A 6,506-nucleotide genomic window follows, 5' to 3' on the forward strand; every position below is an offset into this window, starting at 1 on the left:
TGGAGATAGGATACATCCCCAATGCCATGATATACCCCAGAACATGCTTCTTAACTACTCACTACAACCTCTAAATTTTATCCAATAGCTAAAAAATAAAAGGGGAGGAGTGTCAACATTTCCACCAGTGACCTGGGTTACTTACAGTTTGGCTATCTTTTCCACACACAGTGATGCAGAGATGGTACTATCGGATGGGCTGCATGCATCAGTGTTCATAGGCCACAGGCCTGAACAGAAGCATTTGGACTCTAAGGCGGGTCCTGGCTGAACAGCAGCCAGCATTTAGAAGACTGATCCTGCCCTAAGCTATGAGGTAGGAGGGTCATGAAGCCTCAGCCAAGAGAGTCATCTAAGTTTGAATCCCTACAATCTGCTTCTGCTGGGAAATAGTTCCTGTGAGTCCAAGTACTGGGATACTGCTTTTTCTGAGAGAAGCCCACCCATTCTAGGCAGAGACCAACCAGCAAAAGTTCCCACCTGAGGGTGTTGAGAATAGCACCTGGCCCCACATTGTGCCATGTGCAGATACACAGCCACTGTGACATCACCCAAGCAAGAGCTTGAATTTTTTAGGAGCTAAAAGCAGAAGTGCTTAGAGGGCTATGAAATAGCTAGAAAGAGGAAGAACCAGTTATTACAACTGTATCAGCCTTCAAGAAAGAACCACTGGCTTTCAGGTCTCTGATGATCCCATGCACTGTAATCAAAGATTGAAAGAGGGGAGCCTTGGGAGGAACCTGGGACCATGGAAACTAGTCTGCAGTGTGCACTACAGAAACACAGTCCCTGGCTGTAGAAGAGCACTTACCTAGCATGTGCGAGGCCCTGGGTTCCATCCTCAGCACCCCAGAGAGAAATAAAATAAATAAACCAAAACAAAATAAGACCAGGTGAGAAAAGGGCTCTCTGACTGACATCTGCTAAATGTCTAATAAGTAGAACCTCTGGAGAAAGGTGGAAGGCCAGTGCTAAACAGAATGAAGATGCCCTGGAGTCAAGAGGCCAGAGTTTTGTTTTCAATCCTACCACTCACTAACCTCCCCCGAGGCCTTAGTCTCCTCACTCTATAAAACAAGGGGAGAGACCAAGCTAACTGCTAACGTCCCTCGAAAGGCTGAGATTCTATGAGGCCATTTTCTTTTTTAGTTGTAGATGGACACAATGCCTTTATTTTTTTTTATGTGGTGCTAAGGATTGAACCCAGTGCGTCACACGTGTTAGGCCAATCCTTTACTAATGAGCCATAACCCCAGCCCCTTTGAGGCCATTTTCTTTGTTAACTTCTTGGATTTTATATTTTCATCAAAACCTTCCCTAAACTTCCTCATCCTATTATTTGCTAACATTAAAAAAGAAATTCACTAGTAACAGTCTCTGTGATTAGTAACTGTTAAGACTGGTAACTGTTAGCATTCTTCCTGAACAAGTTCAGTTTCTTCAATCAAGTGTAGCATGTAACTGCCATTTCCTTTTGTTCATTCATTTAATGTTTTTCAGAATGGAAAAAGTACTATCAAAATATATCAAATGGTCCTCTGCCTTCTCCGCTGGTTGGCCGCCTTGAGTCCAGGCGTGGGGCGAGTCCGGTCATGTAACGCATGTTCATGGGGAACATGGCACTAAACCATTCCTAGACGACCTGCTTCTGGATCGGGGTTTTCTACCTAGCAGAGCAGCTCCCTAGCTGCAATCTATTGAAAGTCAGCCCTCCACACAAGGATTTGTAAAAGCATTAAAAGAGGAAAAAAAAAAAAAAAGAAATAAAGAAAAAAAAAATATCCAGTATTACAAAGTGACAAATGAGGGAAGTTTTAAAAACCTAAAGTTAAACATGGCCATTTTTCACTGTTTCAATATTTGCATATCCAGAAACTACTTTGAGTTTTACAACCTGACAAGATAGAAGTTAAAATGGGGCGTAGAGAAGTTAACTGACTTGCTTAAAGTCACAAAGTAAGTTAATGACAAAGCCCAAATCTTTGGACTAGACACCCAGTTGTCTGTTCACCATTGATGATTATCTTCCTAAACAACCCGTCTTTCTGGATTCTCTGTTACAAATACTTGGTTTAAAAAGACACACTTTGCATGTCAAAGTCAAGACTTACTGCAGCAGGACTGTGGCCAGAAATGTACTTGTCCCACTACACTGACTCACTTTGCTAAGGTAAAAAATGGATCTCACCCAAATATATTCTATCCCCACTTTCCCTAATAGGAGACATTTATGTCTTGGGTAGCACAGAAAATCTAAGGAGTTTAATCATCGAGTCTTTATATACCCTGAAGCCTATGGTTTAGAGGAGACTAAGGTGGAAATTTCCCAGCATTTCAGTTGTGTTGGGATGAATAATTAAATTTAGAGTACGTACCTCTAGCCTTCTCACCTTCACAACTGACAGCCAGGAATGCCTGGTTATTTATCTCCAAAAAACTGTTTCCAAAGAGGAGAGCAAATGATTTTTTAAAATGCCAAAAACAGGGGCTGAGTTTGTAGCTCAGTGGTGAGGCACTTGCCTAGCATGTGTGAGGAACTGGCTTGGATACTCAGGATCACAAATAAATAAATAAATAAAATAAAGGTATTGTGTCCATTTACAACTAGGAAAAAAAAAAAATATATATATATATAAAAGACAACTTGGGTCAAATTTACTGTTCAATCCATGTGTACTTAAAAAATGGCTATTTGGGGCAGGCACAGTGGTGCACGCCTGTAATCCCAGCAGCTCAGAAAGCTGAGGCAGGGGGATTGTGAGTTCAAACCCAGCTTCAGTAAGGCCCTGGGCAACTCAGTGAGACTCTGTCTCTAATAAAATATTTTAAAAAAGCAAAAACACTTCCCCAGGAGGTCAATATTGAGATAGCAGCCTTCATATTTACTTCAGACTCTTACTTTTTGTATGACTATCAGGGTGTGTGTTTAAATATTTCTACATTTGGCAACCAGGATGTATGACCTCCTTTTCTTACACATGCCCTATTGAGACATAGGAAGCACCCTGCCAGCCTCTTAAAATGAAACACATTTGAACAGCCTTCCTGTAATCAGGAATAAGCTTACCCATGCTGCTATCAATTTTTCTATTGCTGTAATCCCAAGTTATAAAGTCTATAACAAGATAGACAGACCTGTCTGTCAGACTAGAACAGGTTATTTATATCTGGTATTCTCTAAAACAAGGTACAGGCAGGACAAGCGCAAAGTGTTTAAAACAGTAGTTCACTAGGGTACCAGGCTAATAGTGAAAATACAAAGGAAGAGGGCTAAAACTTGGCCATGTCTACTTAAGACTGGGAATAAAATATATTACCTGTTGAATTTTAAGAGCTCTTTGCAATTTCAGCACCACAGACTCAGCTCTGCCCTGAAGCTCTTCTGTAACTGACTTTTATAGCTGTAATTAACCAAAGCTGGGTGGGACAGATTTACTCCTTCTCTATAATGTTATTATTACCGGCTCATGGCTAGCAGCTAGCAGCAGTTCTCGCCCTCTTGCACTAGATGCCTGGCCTGCACAATTAGCACCTTATTATAGGCTGGCCTCTTCTAATTACCACATGGCTCAATTGAGCATTTTATTTTATTGTCTTGTTCATGCACTAGTTCAAGGGCCTGGGGTCCCCAACTATAATAAATCCTAAACTCCTCTTAGGCAGGTGTTTTGGTTTTATTTCCTTAGGCCCATAAGAACATTGGCATACAACATCTTTCTGACTGAAGAGCTTCTAGATGTCTATGCTGGAAGTATGGCACATGGCTGGAATCTAGTTCTCCTACTCAATCATATGTACCAGATTTATCAGCCTATTGAGGACTCTGTCCTTAGCTGTTTGAAGTTAAGCTCTGCTTACATATCACTTTGAACTTTATCTAACTTGGTGGGCTGAAATAGACAGGGGAACTTCCCATCAGCACTGCATTCCTCTAGAAAAAGGATTCAGGCTCCTTGCTTTGGATTAAACCTTGCTGTAGTTTACAGAGAGGTTACCAATTCTGTAACAAACATGGGCCTCTTTGAATTAAATGGAGTTTGGGGAGATGCTACAGATGTAATGGTTAGGGGTATAGGTGTGGAAGCCAGAATAGCTGAACTCAAATCCTGGCTCTGTCATTTATTAGTTATGGGATTTGTGATCCTGCTCAAGGCACTTAAGCTCTCTGTGCCTCAGTTTCCCAATCTATAAAATAGCATTCATAGGGCTGTTTTGAGGACTGAATCTTTAAGTGCTTAGAACAATGCTTGGCACATAATAAGCACTATGAATAGTGTTACAGAAATTTAATGAGATAAAGTGTTTTAAAATAGACACATCTACAAAATAGTATGCTCCCAGAAGAGTATGACAATGATGGAAAAAAGTTGGCTTAACAGAATAATGGGCCATCCCTGGCTTCTTCATTTTGGGGGGCATAATATGTTCTTTGAATGGCTTCAATAAGCTAAAAAGCTAAGAACTCTGAATTTATAAGTTTTGAAGACATCTAATGCCCTATCACAACAAAGGTGACAAACATGTTCTGGCAGCATTTAAGTAGAATGGTTAGTGAAGGAATAACTGTTTTAGTAGATAATTTAAAATAAGCACTGTTGTTTACATTTCTTCATACATATTTAGCCTAACATATCAGAAGTCACTTATAGCATTATTCAGCAAATACTACTAACTTCTTCAGCAACGAACTTCTGTCAGTTGTCAGAGGGATGGTTCAAATACATGTGCTATACTTTTAACAAATTTTTATTATTTTTGAAGTGCTGGAGGTTGAACCCAGGACCTTGTGCATGCTAGGCAACTGCTCTACCAGTCAGCTATAGTATCAGCCCTGTTCTATGTGTTTAGAGACCCACTGAATGATTTTTATACAAAAATGATTTCGTGGTATTCAAACTCAAGACTTTTCTTCCTGTGTCTTTTCTGCTTTGTCACCTTTTAAATCCCCACCTAATAGTCCTAGCTATTAAAATCTTACTTTCAGGATCTTTCATTTCTGAGCAATAACTAGCCCAAACTACCATATTTAACATAAGAAGTCCCTTGTTATCTCACCACACAGAGTTCCTTACATAGAATCCAGCTGTCTAACCACATGCAAAGGCATCTATGCACCACAACAGGTGGAGCACCTGTGCCTTCTGCAGGAAGGAAACCTTTCCCGCCTCACCTCTCCAGTTTCCCTGGAGGGCAAAATCCAACCCTATGCCTTTCCTTTCAAGTGCATCTGTAGAGAACTATGCAGAGATCTAAGTGTTCGAAAGCTAACATAAAGTCTTTTCTTAGGAGGCTCTGTGAAACTGTATGTGAAGCTATTATCTGAAACACCAACTTTTTTTTTTTTTTTTTGGATGGTTAATCTGTCAAGGGTAACTTTCATTTTTGAGAACAGGGGAGATCCCTCAAAAAATGGGACCTCGGGAAAGTTTCAACTAGCTGGGATCAACTCACACACCCCCGCCCCCATTTATCTATAGGGATCCTCTGAAACTTATATGGTACTCTGTCCCCTCCTCCTGTGACACCAGCTTCACCTTGCTGGTATCCTCACTGGATATCCCAGGCCGATATTCCTACTCAACCACCGCGGGTGGCTGGCTTTTTTTTTTTTTTTTTTTTTTGCGGGCAGCTGTCCACAGCTCCCAGAGATCACTTTCACCAAGCTGGGGCTTCCAGGAAGCGCAATGGACGCCTGGACACTGCACACCTCGCCAGTGCCAGTTACAAAGACCCTTCCTCCTCTCAATTCTCTTTTTGGGACAATGCTCTGGCTAACGTCCCAGGCAAAGGGACCTTGCGAGGTCCTAGATCAGCCCTGGATTCAAGAAAAGCAGGGAGAAAAAGAGAAGTACAGAGGGTATACAAGGTGCAGGTAGAATGAGAGGAGGAGAAGCAGGGAAAGATCAGAGGGAGGGCTGGAGGGGTGAGGAGGCCCTGGGATTCGTTTCCACTCCTGGCCAGACCCTTCCCATGGAGAATGACTTGAAGAGGGCTTCAGCGGCTCTTTTCAACCATCCCAGGGACCAAAGAAGTAGAGGGGGCGGGGAGACAGCCCTCCCTTGGCCAATCACGAAGTCTGCCTCCCCTCACTCGGGGGGCTCTCTCGGTCTCGGTCCCAGTGGTCTGTCTCTCTCACACACAGCCAATCTGCTACTTCAACTCCGGCGAGTCCGGGGCCGGCGCTCTCGCTGCACCTCATCTTCTTCACCCCAACCCCAGTCTCCGATCCCAACTGACCGTGAAGCCGGAGGCGGTTCGCCAGTCCCAGACCCCCGGGGGGGCTCCCGCGGCCGACGCCGTCGCCTCTTCCTGCAGTCCCTCACTCGGGACCTGGCTTCGGGCTGCGGCAATGGCTCCCCGGCACGAGGCGCCACGGCTCGCCCGACTCAGCCAGATACCGGACGGCGCGCAGAAGCCCATCGAGCTCCCGGCGGCTGTGGCGGCCGCGGCTGCAGGGGCGGCAGCCGCGCAGGCTGATGACGCGCAGCGCGGGGGCGCGGGCGACG

At 43.8% G+C, this 6,506-nt stretch overlaps 1 protein-coding gene across 2 annotated transcripts in view; it reads right to left on the bottom strand.

Moving 5' to 3' along the window:
- Zdhhc3 (zinc finger DHHC-type palmitoyltransferase 3) overlaps positions 1 to 6,470 on the bottom strand; it is a 54,243-nt gene extending 47,773 nt beyond the window's left edge. For both annotated transcript variants that reach the window (XM_046436851.2, XM_046436852.2), the window contains exon 1: positions 6,238 to 6,470. The gene's annotated coding sequence lies outside the window, so the exon portion shown is untranslated. The remainder of the gene's footprint in view (positions 1 to 6,237) is intronic.
- Positions 6,471 to 6,506: the final 36 nt, after the last annotated feature.

Source organism: Marmota monax, unplaced genomic scaffold (genome assembly GCF_021218885.2).
Source record: "Marmota monax isolate L192 unplaced genomic scaffold, Marmota_monax_Labrador192_F-V1.1 WCK01_AAM20220418_F8-fsc00021, whole genome shotgun sequence".
NCBI lineage: Eukaryota > Metazoa > Chordata > Mammalia > Rodentia > Sciuridae > Marmota > Marmota monax.